Genomic DNA, 17,439 nt, shown 5'->3' with positions numbered 1-17,439 from the left:
CCCACCTTCAAAGTTCCGTAGCTGCAACATCCTCCACGAAGCATCTTGACCAGATCCTTCCTTCCTTTTCCTTCACTAGCATTTGTATACAACAGGAATGGCTGGGACATTTTTATGGATTTGTCATTTTGCTCCTGGCATCCACTCGGGTGAACTCCTGCATTTAAACACTAGATGCAAAGCTCCATTCTTCCTTTCCTTGAGATTTCTGCAAAGTTCAGTGAAAGCTGGTCACCACGTTGGTGACACAAAGTGCTTTTGACCAAATGGTTGTTCCCTAGTTTCAGTCTTGGTCCAGTGCCAAAGAGAACAAATGAAATAGTTCTCAGTTTCTTTCACAGGAAAGCAAATACAAGTGACATGGTCACATATATTGGGTATATTAATATATTGAGTGTATAAATTGCTGTTGTGTAAGCCATCCTGTTTATAGTATTTTGCCATGGTTAGGTATTCAAAGGTGCAGCCACGGAGCGATTGGTCTATAGGCTACAGTAGAACCAGTTAGGCACAGGACCTGGCTTGTGCCTGTCCGTAGTCTCAAAGGGAGACACTGTTGGGTGTCAACAGAATGCACACAAACTCCTGCAGGACACATAAAAATCTGGGCCACAGTAAAATGCTGCCCTATGTTCCATCTGCATGTCTTGAATGGTTTTAATTTCTCAATGCAGCTATTCCAGCCTGACTCCTGGAATTCCCAGTTCTAACCTGTGGCTTTCAGCACTGTGGAAATAGGCTGCTCCTCACCCGCTCTTCTCTCCCACTGCCCTTCCTTCATGTCTTTGCTCAGATGTCTTTGCTTTGGCTTGTGTTGTCCTGTGGGAAAAGGAGGTCAACCTCTCACCTAAAATTGAATTCGGATGTCAGTACTGATGAGGCCCACATGCCCTGAAATGTTATAAAGATCTTTATCTGGGGAGGTTGGGGAAGGCAGACCCCCCCAGCACTGAGAAAATGGCTAGATGAGACAGGAGCAACTGGTTTTGATTTTTCATGGCAGTTATTGGTTTGGCTGGGTCTTCTGTGGAGTTTCCTGAGGGAGTACATGGACTTGCTGGCAACTTTCCCTGAGGTGGGCTGACAGAGGAAGAGGCAGGAAGCGCATCAAAATGGAAAAACAATAAAAGGGGACCAACCCCCTATATTGTAGCCCTTCTCAGGGGTTTTCTGGTCATTGCCTGTCAAGATTTGATTTTCCGTTAGAGAATTATCTGACTGTTTTTGTTTCCATTAGATGGAGCGTTGTCTGAGGTATTCCTCACCCAGGTCTCAGGGCTGGTAACTGCTGGGTGGTGGGAACACTGGGTGGGTAGTTATTAGTTGTGCCGTGAGTGCACCTGCTAGCCAAATGATTGCCACATCTCTGATGCTTTCTCTTTGTGACATTCATCTGTAGTCCTTTTGTGGCCCCCAAATCACGAGGCACTGCGGGGCATTTACCTACCAACTCCACAGTTCCCCAGAGTTTTCTTGAGTGCGAGCAGCAGGAAATATTAGATAGAAGGATTTAGAGTGTGGAGATAAACAGATAGAAAATAAAGGATAGCCTCAAAAGGGCCCGAAACCTATTCCAACAAGCCCTGACTGTCTCTGCCCCAGGGTTTTTATAGAGACGCCAAGGGGTGGAGCAAAAGACCTCCTCCCCCAGCACAGCCAAGTGCAGACCATCTCAGACACCTGCACTCAGGCCCGTGGTCCTAATCATCCTCTCTATGCAGACCTGCTGGGTAAAGCCATGAGGAACCTGAAAATGGGCTCCCACAAGACACCATGAGTTCATCTCTGTTGGAGTAGCATTTGTTCCCTAACAGATTGGGGGTGTGGTTTCTCTTGAGGGTTATTTATTAAAGAATGATACTTAGAGTTTTCCAGTAGTTGAGAGTCTATGCTGCAGGATGTTACGTATAGACTTAAAATGACTACTGAAGAATTGTATTCCTATGACAATTTGCTCAATTACCTTCTCTCTATGTCTTTTCATATGAAACAAGGAAGTGAACTCAGCTTCTAAGCGGGTTTAGAGGCTTAAATCAATTAACATATGTAAGTGCTTAATAATACCTGGTATGTGGAAACCATCCAATGACTGTTTACTGTGGAAAATGTTAGTATTCACATTCATTTTTTTTTTTCATTCATTCACTCACAACTTCTATTTAGTGAGTTCCTACTATATGCCAGGAACTAGTCAAAGTGCTTGGGATTAGCAGTGGGAAATCCATGCCTTCATTGGGATTTAAAAAATAAGCTAAGTCAGAGCTGACCCCAGCACTTGGGGGAGATGCCCCCATCCCCTTACCATGGGTGTAGGAGAGCTGGCTCTGCCCCTTGTCTGAGGGGGTGGTCCCAATGGCCTGGACCAACCAGCTCAGCTACCACCCAGACCCACATCATGGGCCTTGGGTTGCCCCACCCTAACATCTGCCGATCTATGACCTGCTTGGGTGCGTGAAGGGACTGGTCCTGCAGAAGGATAGTCACAGGATCCCCATGACTGGGGTAACAACAGGATATCCAAGAGGAGTTTCAGTGAGGGCCCAGTGATAATGATGTACCAGAAACCAGAGGCCTTGAACCAGAGCAGTGACTCGTTGCAATGAACGTTTTGCTGGTGGGGCTGATTGGACAAGAGGGTGTACTATGTGACAGACACACCACAGTTGCCAGTGGAACTCAGACTAGGATGAATGAAGAGGTACTGGAAAGATGGAGGCTTAAGGTGGGTTTTTTGTTTGTTTATTTGTTTTTAATTTTTTTTTGGGGGGTATACTGCAGGGGTAAGAGGTGGATATGGAGGAACTGGGAGTTGAATGAGATTGGCGTGCATGATGTGAAATTTCCAAAGAATCAATAAAGAATTATGCTTAAAACAACAACAAAAACCCAACAACAACAACAAAAATAAGCTGTCAGAAATGCACATTTCATGTTAGAATGTGTTTTGATGTGTCATTTTAAATCTCGCTGGGGGAAAGACCCCAGTAGGAAGGTGACGCTGAGGTGTAGACATTGAGGGAGTGAGGCAGGGCAGGCGAGTGACTCTGGAGCATTGCAAACGGAAGTGGGTCCTGAAGTAGCATGGTGCCTGGTACATTTGAGGGGTGAAAGCGGGCAGAGCACCGACTGGGGGTGAAGAGGGGAGCCGTTGTGGGATTTGAGCAGAGGAACTATATGTTCTCTGTTGTTTTAACGCGCCACCCCGGCTGCTGAATTGAGACTATCCTTGAGGGTCAAAGAGTGGGCAGGAGGGGAGTGAGTGATGAGGAGGCTGCCGCTGTGATTCAGGTGAGAAATGCTGACCGCCCAGCCTGCAGAGCAGAGGTGGTGGAAACCGGTCAGGCCCTGCACAGTTTAAATACATATATATTTCATACAGTGTGTTCTGATCACTGTTTTTCCTCCCCCAACTCCCCCAGATCCTCCCCTCTGCACATATTTGGAAGAGAAAGCCAACAGGTTTTGCTGATGGATGGAATGTGGGAGATGGGGAAATTGAGTAAAAGTGACCTGAACTAAAACCCATTCAAGTTTTGGCCTGAACAACTAGTATAACGAGGAGGTTGTCATTTTTACTTTTCCCCTAACGACAGTGGGAAGAACAAGTTTAGTACAGGAAGCAATCTTTGGGGGAACATGTTTGTTTGGGATTCCTCTTAAATATCCAAGTTGGATATGAGAACCTAGAGTTCATGGGGGGATGTACAAGCTGAACATACAAGGTCTCTTTTTCCTTGGGAGATACAAGAAGTTGCCTCAACCATCGCTATAGTAAACCCTATATATGCTTTTCTTATCTATAGATAGTTATAACATTTAATTTATAAATTCATTCTAATGAACTAACAATAATAACTAATAATACAACTAGACACTTAAAATGTACTATAGTAAAATCACCAAAATCACTACTCTTGTGTGTTAGGGCCATTTTTATTAAAATAAAAATATGGATTCCTTGAACACAGCAACTGTTATACTGTGACAGTCCATCTGAGAACAGGGATTGGTAATGGGTGGGTAGCATAGACAGAGCCGATACACTGTCTAGAGGGAGGATTTGTTTCCAGGGTAGGGTGGAGCAGGCCTGGGAGAGATTTTATCACTACTCAGAAAGGTATTTAAACTTAATATTTGTATGTTTCTGAATTTTTCCTTTTATTATTTTTAGGCAAGATTGACCAGGGAAATTGAAACTTTGGAAAGGGAAACTGTAGGGGGTGGATGCTACTTGGTATTTTGTAGACCTCAGATATGGCCCATGTCTCTGATGTCAGTTGACCTACCTTTGGTATCTGCCATAGCTGCCCTAGGCAGGCTGCCACAAACTCAGACTCACATCAAGGGCATATATTTTTTTTTTCTTTCTGCTATCAGACCTCCTCTGAGCCTCACTGCTGCCAAGCTACATAAGAGAATTAATCACCCAGGGAACCTTCATCCCGTTGGAGATGAAGCAAATGGGAAATGCCTGAGAATCCTTGGATGGTTGCTCAATGTGCTTTTGAGGAGAGCCAGCAGCATTGAGCCCCAGTTGCCCACAGCAGTAATGCCAATGGTGCCCATCCCGTTCTTTTCCCTCTCCTCTTTCTCGCTCTTCCCATCCCATCCCTCTTGACTCAGCCTTTCCATTTCGTAAAAGAAATTTTAAGCTGTAAGACTGGATTCTGTCTTCCAGAGGGTGAGTGTAGATGGGTGGAGAGCTGAGCATGGGGCAGCCTAGCATAGAGAATGGCCACCTCAGCCAGGGTCAGAATCACAGTGTGAGGCAGTGTAGTAGCCTGCCTCTCCGTGCCTGGGCCTCTTTCTGGGTGAGTAAACTGGAGCCCCTGGGAGTGGGCCATGGTACCACTCTCCTGGGCAAGTGTAGTACACAGTTTGGATGGAGAACCGTAAGTTTAGAGACGGGAGGCAAAGACGCAGCAACGGGGACTCAGGAGAAAGAGGAGTCTGGAAGCCCAAGGGAAACATGTTTTCAGGAAAAGAAAAACCATATCAGATGCTGCCAGTGGGCCAAGTTAGACAAACCAGAGATTCAGCAATGATTTAAAAAAATTTTACTTATTTTACATTATTTTTTTTGAGAATTTCATTTATGACTACTGCATTTACATCACTTCTACCCTCCTCTATCTCCTTCCATGTCCCCCCACTCCTTAAATTCATGCCCTGGTCCTCTTTACTTATTGTTGCGTGTGTGTGTGTGTGTGTGTGTGTGTGTGTGTGCGCGCGCGCGCGCGTGCGTGCTGAGTCCATTTAGTGTTGCTTATATGTGTATGCGTTTCTAGCTGACCACGTGGGGTTGGGTAACCTGTAAGGGGCTCATCCCGGAAAAGACTGATTCTCTCTCTCTTAGCCCCCATTAATTGTCTATGCCCTTCATTGAGGGGTAAGGCCTTGTGAGATTTACCCCATCCACGTTGGTTGTGATGTCAACTTGTGTTGTCATTGTGCAGCTCTTGCTTAGGCAACTATGTTGTTATATCATGGATGCAGCTTCCTTGTCACATACAGAAGACACAGTGTCTCTCAGCAGACCTCCCGGTCCTCTGTCTCTTATAGTCTGTCCCTGCTTCGGCGATGTTTCCTGAGCCTTAGGCGCAGGGGTTGTGTTTATGAAATGGGGCTGGGCACCCCACTGTCAGCTGTCCTCTGCATTTTGACTGGTTCTGGTTTCCTGTCATGGCCTCTGGATGCTGCAAAAAGAAGTTTCTTTGACGCACCATGAGAGCGACTGTGATCTGCGTGGGCAGTGGATTTAAGCACACTGACTGACGTCACTGGTGACCGCAATAAAACCGGTTCTGAAGGGGTAGTGAGCAGAGAGTTGAAAATGGAAAGACTGAAGTTGGCATCAGTCAACATCAGCAATAGGGAATGGAGAAAAGGAACACTAGCCGGAAGTGGAAGTCAGACCAGGAGATGGCTTTTCCCAGTGAAGAAGAAAACCGAGGAGGACTTGGAGAGAAGAGCTGACCAGTGTTGATCAGAGCCAGTGAATTAGAAAGACCTCATCTGTAGGGGGCTGGAGAGTGGGCTTACAACACTAGGAAAGACGATGTTAATACTCTTGCAGACCGCAGCACAGCTATAGAAGTTCCCACCTGCTAGCCGAAGGAAGCTGTTATAACATGAACAGGGACCTGTGATGGCCCTGCCTCATTCAGAGGTGTCCCCTGTATGCATAGCTACAATGGGTCTCCTTGTGCCCTCTCCCATCCACTTTGTTGAACACAGGCTTAAGAAGAGCCAAGTCTTCCTCCCAGCTTTTCATATAAGCTCACATCTCACACCCTGCTCGAGATGCATGTACAGCCAACTTTTAATATGCATAGAAACAAAAACAAATGCACACACAAAAAATCCGTTCTTTCAGAGTAGGACCTCTGAGGCAAGGCTGAGTGTGTTCTGAAATTTTGTCCAAAGCCACACGGGGGCACCATTCCTTTAAAACTGAGGTGCCGTGCAGCCAGTTTAGATGACTACAGAATTGGCCTTCACATTTGATACCTGGAAGTTTCTTGCTGTTTTTAAACACAGAGTTCTTGTGTCCTGATCATAAAATAATTTGTGCCCCTCAGACTATCTTAAACATCCTGGGGTCTTCATTGTAGTGTAATCTGACCCAGGAGTGATCACTGATTTTTATAGCTGTTTTCTATGCATTTATAACAAAGTAATCTCTTTCTTCCTGTTCTGTCCAATGCTGGCAGTACATGCTGTAGACCAGTGATGAATTCCAGCTTGTACTTATACCTCACACATGTGAAAATGGATATTTGAAAGAATTTGGAAGAAACTGCTTTGTTTTTCTCATTACTCTTCAGTCTTTACTTCTCACCTCTCAACTCTGACTCTCGCACCGTTCAACATTTTGTGACATGAAAGAGAAATACACATTTTTTTTGGTGTATGATGTATTTGTATGTACGAGTATGTATGCATGTGTGTCCATGTGTGTCCGTGTGTGTAGGTGCAAATACCCATATAGAGGCCAGAGACTGATGTTGGGTGTGTTCCTCAATTGCTTCCTCTCCTTGGCTTCCTCATCCTCATCCTCATTGTCCTCCTCCTCCTCTTGTTGAGACAGGTTCTCTAATTGAACCTGAATCTCACCATTTTGGCTTGGTTAGCTGGATTTAAGCTGAGAAGATCTGTCTGTCTGTCTGTCTTTATATCCTGATCCCCAGCCCCTGTACTAGGATTACAAACGCTTAGCATGGTGCCTGGCTTTTAAAGGGGCACTGGGGATATGAATTTACCCATCGAGCTATCTCCCCAGCCCAGAATTAAGTCTTTTGAGTGAACTTCTCTGTCTCCAGTAAAGGCATCGGATTTAATTTATGCAAATAAATGGAGGTTTGTGAGATGGGGTGAGGTTAGGAGAGAAACAGAATGTACTGGTCTAACAATGTAGAAGCTACTGGTGGTGAGTAGCTTAACTGAAACAACAAGTTGTAAGGAGCTTAACCAACAACTGGGTTTCAGATGTCTAGTTTTGCAAGCTTTGAATGAACGATGCATGCCGTGTTGACACAGTTGTCCAATGACTGAAAGATGCAGTGTTTTATGTCAGTTAGCGTGCTAAGTTAATAAGCAGCACTAAAGCACTATACAGTCTTTTAATACCGTTTTTTAGGGCTATTTAATAAGAAAGCCACAGCGCTATCTATGTAAAAGCTCTATGGAAGCTGCTTAGCAACAGAAGAAACAGAAAAGCTAAAATGACCAAGAGCAGCTGCTGGGAGCCAGGTCATCACCCATACTCACTTCAAAGCCACTTTGTGTCCCCAACGCACCTTGAACCTGAGAGCAATTGCTCCCAAACTAGACATATTGAACGTCTCCATCATGAGTCATTCATGGAACTTCATTGTAAATATCAGCCACCACCGTGATAGATAGGTGTGTGTACCTCTAGGACATAGGGCTTACCTGCATGTTCAGACCTTAGATCTTTAGCTTCCTGGTAATGTAAATGCTTTCAGTTCTTTGAGTTGTATACTTAATTTATTCTCCAAAAAGTATTTAAAGTTAATAGCTTGGCACTGATATGAAACCACACACCGCGTGCCCCCACAGCGACCCATGGTCCTTTTGTGTACTTTGTCCAAAGTCACTTCAGTTTTGCTTTGTTTGGCCCCCTCCACCCTTTCGAAGCACACTGTCAGGAAGGAGAAGCTTGAGCAACCTCAAACAGCACTGAATTCCTTCACTGTAATCATCTGGGGCTCAGTGATTTACAGTTGCAAATCCTGTACAACTTAGAGGTGAGGGCTGGGGAGATGGCTCGGTGGTTAAGAGCACTGGCTGCTCTTCCAAAGAACCCAGGTTTGATTCCCAGCACTCACGTGGTGGCTCACAGCTGACTGTCACTTCAGTTCCAGGGGATCTGATGCTTCCGTCTGACCTCTGTGGGCACTGGGCATGCAAGGGGTACATGCACACAGGCAAAATACCCATACCCATACACTTTTAAAAACTCCTGTATGTGGCAGCACCATTGGTGGTGATGGGCACCGTGGAGCTCCACAGAACAGTGTGTTTCCTATGAGTCTTTGGCTTCATGTTTCTTCATGAAGGAAAACGCACACCATGAGTCTTGTGACTCGGCATGGGGGATTGAAACAAATATAGAGATTGCAGTGTTAAAGTCTGGGTTGGGAAGATGGCTCATTGAATGAAGGGGTCTGCCGCTAAGCTGATAACCTGAGTTCAATACTGAGAGCTACAAGATGCAAGGAGGGAACCAAGGTCCAAAAGTTGTTCACTGACCTTTACTCACCTACCGTGGCAACTCCCTCTAGATAAATAAATTCCAAAATGTAAACAAGAAATAAAGTCGATGCTCCTCTGTGTCTAAATCAAGCATCTGAGAGTGGAACTTTGCGCTAGGGAGATGTTAAAGAGTTTGCCATGGAAGTGTGAAAACTAGAATTAATATTCCCAGAGTCCACATAAATGCTAGATGAGTGAAACGTCCAGCCTGTGATTCCCGACCTGGCAGGTGGAGACCAGGGATCCCCAGATCCAGCTGGCTATCAATAGTGGCCATGTTTGCAAGTTGTGAGTTGGATGGACAGATCTTGCCTCAGTGAAGAACTTGGAAAAAAATTGAGGATGATTCCAACATCAACTTTGAGCTCCACAAGCATGGGCACCTATATGCACATATGTAGGCACACCCCTCCCATGTGCATCCCACACATAAAATGTACACACACACACACACACACACACACACACACACACACACACACACACACACAAATGGAAAAAGAGAAAAAATGTGGCTTTTTTTTTTTTTTACAGGTTGTCATTGCTTTGGAAAGTAAATTGTGGGGCTGGTGAGAAGTCAGTAAATGGACTGCTATGCAAACAAGAGGACCTGAGTTTGAATCTCCAGCACCCACAATAAAGGCTTAGACATGATAGCGTGCTCCTATAACCCCAGAACTGGGGAGGTAGAGACAGGCAGATTCCTGGACTTCACAGGCCCAGCCACACTAACTGATGGATGAATTCCAGGTTCATTGAGATCCTGCCTCTAAAATCAGGCAGGGAACAATAGAGAGAGACAACTGAGTGTGACCTCTGGCTTCTCCATGTGCACACACAGATGTTTCACAGGTTTTCACACACACAGGCACACACACACATAAACACACACAGGCACACACACACATACACATACACACATACACATGCACACACACACACACACAAGAACATATGAGAAAGAAAAATAAACTACAGCCAGGTATGATGGCCCGTACTTGTAATCTAATCCCAGCACGCTGAAGGCCGAGGCAGGGGGATCGCCACAAGTTTGAGGTCATTGTGTTCTACTGAAGAAATAGTTGAGCCCAGCAGGGTTACACAGTGAGACTCTGTCTCAGAAAACCAAAAGGTCAACAAATTCAAACATAAAAGAAAGTAATATTGCATTTTAAATTAATATTTTAATGCATGTATATAATGTATAATGACCAGGTTAGGGTAATTGATGTCTAGCACCTCAGATATTTATCATTTGTGTTAAGAACATTCAAACTCCTTCCCATAGCTGTTTTGAAATGTACAAATAATTGTTGCTCATCAATATCACATTTCTTACCCGACTTATTAAAGGCAGAAGGTTTTAGAACAGTTACCACACTAGGCAGACATGCATGACACTGTTTGTGTTGCACTTTCCATTTGGCCGGGCACTTTGTCCCCTCCTCTTTGCACGTGGAGACATTGGCTGCATCCTTCCTGGTCCAGTAGCTGTGGGTTTCATGTGCTCAGCCTCTCTTCGCTGGTGGTTGGGACTGTTGGGGGCTGCATCTCTGCCCTTCACTCAGTAGTGAACGAGGGACACAGATGGTACACGTTTGGGCTTCTTGGTGAGGGAGTTAGTCAGTTAGCAGGAGCAGCTTGTGTGGTCTATGTTTCTTTGCAGATGATGTGGAGGTGGATGAAGGGGATAAGATGCAAGTCTTAAACACAGGACCTGAGTTCAAGGCCAGCCTGGATTGCACAGTAAGACTTTGGAGGAGAAAGAGGAGGAGGAGGAGGAAATTGTTTCAAGCATTATTTTTGAGGCGAGCCACAGATGGCGGAGGAAGATCAAATGTGTACATTTATATGCAATTTGTCCCTCCCCACTCTGCTGTTTTAGATGAGGTAATCCTTGGCTTTCTCTCCCAGGGCGTCCTCTTCCAGGGGTACTCTAGATTTTAACCCTGTCACCAGCCTTGTTCTGTGTTAACTGTCAACACCAGTTATGTTCTTGAACTTGTGTCTCCCCCTTTTACCAACAACCTATTCTGTAGCCAGAAATCAAAATAAACCTCCACTAACTCCCTACGGTTCCCTTTGCAAACTGCCTCAGGGTGCTCCCCCGTCCATGGGGAGAACTTAGGGAGGAGACAGCCTTTGTCCACCCTCTTCGTGTCTTCGTGTCTAACTCACTTCTCAGACAAGAGCAGTTGGCTGCTTGCCTGTCACCCTACACCAAGATGCTCTCTGAAAAGTCCTCATGACTCACAGCCAAATTCTGACTTCACGGAATGCTCCCCTGGGAAGCCTCTCGTCTTTCTGAGAATGCTCCTACCTTGGCTTTTGGGATACTCCTCTGCCTTGATTGGGTTCCAGTCCTTCCTGCATCTTCTGCTTTCAATGACCCAGCGTTTGTTAGAGTTCTCTGAGGTTCTGACTTGATCACATTGTCACTCTGTTTTCTTTGGATGACTCCCGAATCATCATTTGCTGACTCTTTTCACTTTTGAGATGTTTTTTTAGAAGGTGAAAGATAAATTAGTCAGTTAACTGTCACCAGCCATGGAGTCGAAGCTTCTCAGTCATTCCAAAGCATCCTTCAAAATGGGAGCATCCTCTCTTGAGGAGGCTTTTGTTCCACAGGTGGTGATGTAGGAGAAGTCGTCTTGTAACTCCACCGTAGAGACCGCAGTGACTAAGACACGTCTGTGGGCGTTGCTCTTTCACTGGCCGGATTTCAGCTCATTACCTTGCTTTCCTCTTCACATATTGTCTGAAGAGTTTTTAAAGCCAAGCAGATGTATTATTCCTCAACCGTATTTCTGGATGCAGCTTAGAGTCTCATTAGTGAAATGGCTTCTTAGCTGTTTCATTATTGCTGCTTGCCTAGACTCACTGGGTAGGCTTCTGTTTCCTGTACTTTGGTGCATACATTACAGCTTCACTTTTTTGTTTAGTATTGTTTTTCCCCATCATTGGAAGAAGAGAAAGAATGTCTACATCAGGGGCTGGAGAGATGGCTCAGTGGTCAAGAGTGCTTACTTCTCTTGCAGAAGATCTCCATTCAGTTCCCAGCATCCACATGGTGGCTCACAATGACTTGTAACTCCAGTTCCAAGGAACACAATGACTTCTTCTGACCCATGCAGGTTTCTGTGTATATATGGTACACATACATACTCTTAGACCCACACACACATACACACAAATTAAATGAAAAAATTTTACAAAACTCAGCACACTGGAAGGTTATGGTCACAAGGCCTCTTCATAGCCTCTATTCCCACTGTCTTGGCATAGCGCACCCTCTGCTCTTGGGTCCCCGTCAGTTCTTACTTGGGCATCAATACTGGGAGAACTCCTGAGAGGGAATAGGATTACTATATGAATCTCACCAAACCCCAAAGGGATATGGAAATGGCTGGGGTGTGTTTCTTAGTTAAACCATCATGGCCCTGACTCTCAGTATGGGGAGGCTCTTTCCCTGAAGGGCAGAGCCTATAGTGAACGTGGCAGTCCAGGATCTCTCAGCTGTAGAGACATTGACTTGGGACAGGTGTGAGTAGCATGGACTCTAAGTCCTCAAATTGGAGACACAGCACAGTGATGTCCCCCTGAATCTGTTAGAGCTTTGTTTACCTCCTGGACCCTCTCTGTTCTCTCAACCCTGCGACTGCTTCTCAATCTAATTATCCTTCTTGATCCTTGGCTCTACCACTGGCATTGTTGACTTGGCCAAGATTTCCATTTCTGGGTCCTATTTGCCTATATTACAGCAGCCATGTGCATGCATTGTTTAACATTTCTAGGGTAATAAGTAAGAGAACAGAGGGGAGCCTCAAGTTTATTGAGGAACACATCCATTCTTGTGTAGTTTTTGTAGATGTATGTATGTATATGTATTTAGTAGCCATATAACTAAAGCCACTTATCATTTAAATGCCTTTTAAAATTGAAATTCTATTTCTTTTTATTTAGAGAGACAGTCTTCTTATCAGAAAGCTTTTTCATTCATTTGTCTATGTTTCCACTACTCATCTTCCCAGATGTCCACTGACACATTTATCCACCCACCCACTTACTCACAGGTGGATGCATTCATATACATACCCATCTACTCATCATTTATACGTTAAACATGTCTGGAAAACTGTGCTGCACCATTCCTGTTAGATACAGGGATCTTGTGATTCTTGTGACACAAAGTCTTGTGTTGATGTCTTTCTTTTTCTTACATACATACTTCCAATCTTTTGACCAGTTCTGACCATCAGGAGAAGTGGGACTGAGAGGTCCTTACATACGAAGTGCTCCCCACTCCAAGGTAGAAGTATCAGGAAGGGCTTTAAAACAACTTCTGTCGTCCGCTTTTATCATGGAAATGGAGTTTTGATTAAAAATCACCATCTGGGTAAGTGTCCTGAAAAGCCCGCACTCCCATAAAAAGTATTGCCAACTGTAAGCAGTTACCCCATGCTTGCTTCACTGAAAAGTGTGCTCTCTATACCATCATCCATACAACATACGTGTTCTGGCTGGCAGAAGACCCAGCACGCTGCTCAGTAGCCAGTCCCTCCTGCACCCCTCAGTGCCATCACTGGCCATTCCTTCGCCTTGACTGTACCCACAGGTCAATGGTTTTCTCAGAATCCTTCTAGCCAAGAGGTAATATGGCCACATTCCTGCTTGGTTTGTTTGTTGTTTGTTTTTTCGAGACAGGGTTTCTTTGCGTAGCCCTGGATGTCCTAGAACTCTCTTTGTAGACCCGACTGGCTTTAAACTCAGAGAGATCCACCTGTCTCTGCCTCCTGCTTCAGAGGAACACATCCTGTGTTCCTTCACCACTTTTGCTTCTTGTCTCAAGCCGCCCGGAAACCTGGATGACTTTTTTTTTTTTTTTTTTTTTTTTTTTTTTGGTTTTTTTTCGAGACAGGGTTTCTCTGTGTAGCTTTGCGCCTTTCCTGGAACTCACTTGGTAGCTCAGGCTGGCCTCGAACTCACAGAGATCCGCCTGGCTCTGCCTCCCGAGTGCTGGGATTAAAGACTTTTTTTTAGAAGTGCATGTAAAATGAGAAGTCATGGACTTTGGTCCAAGGTCTGGGGAAGAGTTCTGAGGGGTCAAACACAACAGAATTATTGTTTTTAAAGTTTTGTTTTTTATCTTCTCTGCCCAGAGGGCATTCTTTTTTTTTTTTTTTTTTTTTTTTTTTTGGTTTTCTGTTTCTTAGCTCCCACTGCATGTGGAGCTTGAGGCACGTCTCTGCAGCTTCTCTCCAGCTGAGTTTGAATAGGTTATTATTTTTTGGGTGTGCTGTGTAGAACAACCCGGCCCGTGTCAAAATCTGCTGCAGGTGATGTAAAAAAAAAAACGCAGATGCACATGAGCAGCACCTCGAATATGTGGAATCAGAACTTCTGGGTGCAGGGCTCAAGAACATACATTTCCATCAAGTGGTTTCAGTTATCAGTGAGCCCTGCACTTTGAGAATTAATGAAGTGGTGGTGAGCTGTTTTTTTTTTTTTTGTTGTTGGTTTTTTTTTTTTTTTTTTTTCGAGACAGGGTTTCTCTGTGTAGTTTTGGTGCCTGTCCTGGATCTCACTCTGTAAACCAGGCTAGCCTCAAACTCATAGAGATCTGTCTGGCTCTGCCTCTCAAGTGCTGGGATTAAAGGCATGTGCCACCACCGCCTGGCTAGTGAGCTGTGTCTTTAATCTGAGTTAAGCTTAACTTAAATTTCTGCCAGTCACAAATGCTTGGTATGGAAATGCCTTGTATTTCTGATTTTGGAATATTTGCCTGTCCATAATGAGATGTCTTGGGGATGGGACCCAAATCTAAACACAGAATTCACTCATGATTTGTATGTGGCCTTATAAATCCAATAGCCTGTGGGTAATTTCATTCTGTGTTTGTAGTGTGCCTGGGTTTTCAGAGCAATGTGTCATTTGAAGTGAGTCTTTTCACTCTGGAATTAGGAAATGGAATTTCCACTTGTGATGTTATGTTGGTGTCTTAGTCAGGATTTCTGCTGCCATGATAAAATACCATGGCCAAGAGCAACTCAGCAAAGGACAGGGCTTGTTTAGCTTACGTCTCCACACCACAGTCCATCATCCAAGAAAGTCAGGGCAGGATTGGACGCAAAGACCATGGAGGAGTGCTGCTGACTGACTGATTCTTTAAAACTTGCTCAGTCTGCTTTCTTCCGCCATCCAGGACCACCTGCCCGTGAGATAGGCCCACCTCCATCAGTCATCACAGGAAAACGCACTGACAGGCTTGCCCACAGGCCAGTGTGGCGAGGGCATTCTCACAATTGAGGTTCCCTCTGTCCAAACAACTCTAGCCCATGTCAAGCTGACATAAAAACTAGCCAGCACAGTTGACATTCAGGAGATTTTGGGTTTGGGGGGTATTTTGCATTTGCATTTTTAGATTAAGGCCACTTGACCCGCAGTTACAAATCCGTGAAATGCTCAAGGAAGCAGGAAAAGCCAGTGGCTGAAAGTGCAGACTCTGGAAATATCCTGCCCGCTTGAAAATCCCAGTTCCGATTCTAGCTACTAAATGGTGTTGGATAACGTATGTAAGCTCCTCCTCCCCAGTTTCCCTGTATGTACAATGGAGATGATCATAACACCTACCTCATGAGGTTGCCGTGCTACTAAAGGACATACCATTTAGAGCAATAAGCACCCAGTGAATGTTAGCTATGACAGCTACTGTGCTTTCATGTGCTAGAGAGGGCGTGCTATACCTACAGCATCATTTTTGTGGCTTAGCCCAAAGCAAAGTTATTACCTAATGTATAAGGACACCTTTCCGGTCACCTTGGTGCCTGACCATGCATGAATTAACACACACGTGTGGCATCATGAACGATGTGTCATGACCTGGCTTGACAAGGCACAGCTGTGGATCCCCATCATGTTGACAGTTGCGCCTACCTCTTGGAAAGCAAAATGTCTACATTTGAAGGCATATCACCGTTATAAGTCTTAATATTTTAGAGCAATCTTCATGTCAAATTGTGAGACACGCAGAAGACTTCAATCCAGAGAAGTGGCTTTACGTTGAGAGAGGGAGAAGGGTTCTTCTATGTGCATCAAATTATGCAGGAATATTGATGGAATTCTTTGCTGAGTTTCACTGGTTTCTATGGCAACTTGAATTCAAAGTAGGGTCTTCGAAGCCTCCTCAGGGTAGGGAAAGAATGTAGGTTTCATTCCTTCTGTACTAATAGGATATATAGTTTTTGCAACGTATTTTCTGGATGGGATTCTTGTGAGTTGTCATAGCATTACTGGCTGTATCAGGTTTGTAGGTTGGTCCCTCCCCCTCCTTCCTGTATCTCTCAGTGAGAGCAGCAAGCTGCCCTGCCGTGCTCACTTTGCTATGAATAGCCAATGTTTTGTCTTGTTGCTCATAACAGATGCCCTATGTATTTTTGACGCTTCTGACTAATACTATAGTAATTAGTATGAGAAGAGAGCAACTGAACACAGTTCCCGGGTTAGCAAGTCAACTTATTTTTAGGAGCGGCTGAAGAAAATGCTTTTGAGTAAATTAATAGCTTTTGGGGAAAAAAAACCCCACATAAAACCACTCTCAAATTGAATCTCATGAGCAAAAGGAAAAGCCTTCTATGGATACTGACAATGGCAAGTCATACTGGTGAAGACAGGCAAGGCTTGACCACCATTGACAGACACCCCCGAGAGGATCAGCGATGGAAGGTTTATTCCTCACCCATCTTCCTGCCTGTTGTGGGACTGAGGCAGGTCCTCCCTATCGCCTTCACTCTTGGGTCTGGATGGCCGAACAGCCCCAGTATACAACTTGGCCCGTCATTATGGTCCTGGAGAAGAGTACAGTGATGCACTTGCTACCAGGACTACATACCCGTTTGCCCACAGCTCATACCTCATGTCTGGACCATGGGGTCCCCCCTGTGGTGAGAAATCTTCTGTAGCAGAGACATGAGAGCTTATACATGATGGAGGATATATGTTTTGGAGATGGTAGTGGTGGGAGTAATGAATGATAAAAGCAGAGAATTTAGAGGCAAAAGAAATGGTCTGTTCAGGACAAGGACCTTTCTAGATTCCTTGTATCAAGTCAGTATGGACACTGTCACTAGTAATAGTGTGGCACCGTGGTAAAGCATGTGCCCTAATTCATACAAGGCCCTGGGTTTGACCCCCAGCAACAGAAAAAACCCACTCACACAGTCTAAATCTAGCATTCTTTTCATCTTAAAGTTAGAGAAACTAGGTCTCATGGTTTTGACTGATGGGTTCTTTGTGAAAGATAACAGCATTTTCTTTACTTTACAACCCACATCTTCCTCTTGTTTCTGTCCTCTTGATTAACATTAGTTTGGATAATTAAATTAAGCATGCAAATTTCTCATAGTAGAACATAACGACTATATGACTAATTTCATAATTAGTTCTCTGAGCCATTAACCCCCCAGAAGATGAAAATGGCCGAGAAGCCTGTTTTCCAGGGTAGTTTTCTTATATTGATTTGAAAATGTGGCTGTCTGTGTTGCACCAGAACTATTAGTACGAAGGAAGCTCCCGAAGAGGTCTGCACCGGACCAAGGGCATTTCTGAGGCATGGCGTGCTGTTCACTGGTGTGGTTGAGCAGGACCTGAGCACATTTTTGAAGC

At 44.7% G+C, this 17,439-nt stretch overlaps 1 protein-coding gene across 1 annotated transcript in view; it reads left to right on the top strand.

Moving 5' to 3' along the window:
- Cacnb4 (calcium voltage-gated channel auxiliary subunit beta 4) overlaps positions 1-17,439 on the top strand; it is a 267,754-nt gene that overhangs the window by 66,796 nt on the left and 183,519 nt on the right. The gene's annotated exons all lie outside the window — the stretch shown is intronic.

Source organism: Peromyscus eremicus, chromosome 4 (genome assembly GCF_949786415.1).
Source record: "Peromyscus eremicus chromosome 4, PerEre_H2_v1, whole genome shotgun sequence".
NCBI lineage: Eukaryota > Metazoa > Chordata > Mammalia > Rodentia > Cricetidae > Peromyscus > Peromyscus eremicus.
The sequence above is the reverse complement of the archived record's forward strand: the minus strand, read 5'-3'. Positions and strand labels throughout refer to the sequence as shown.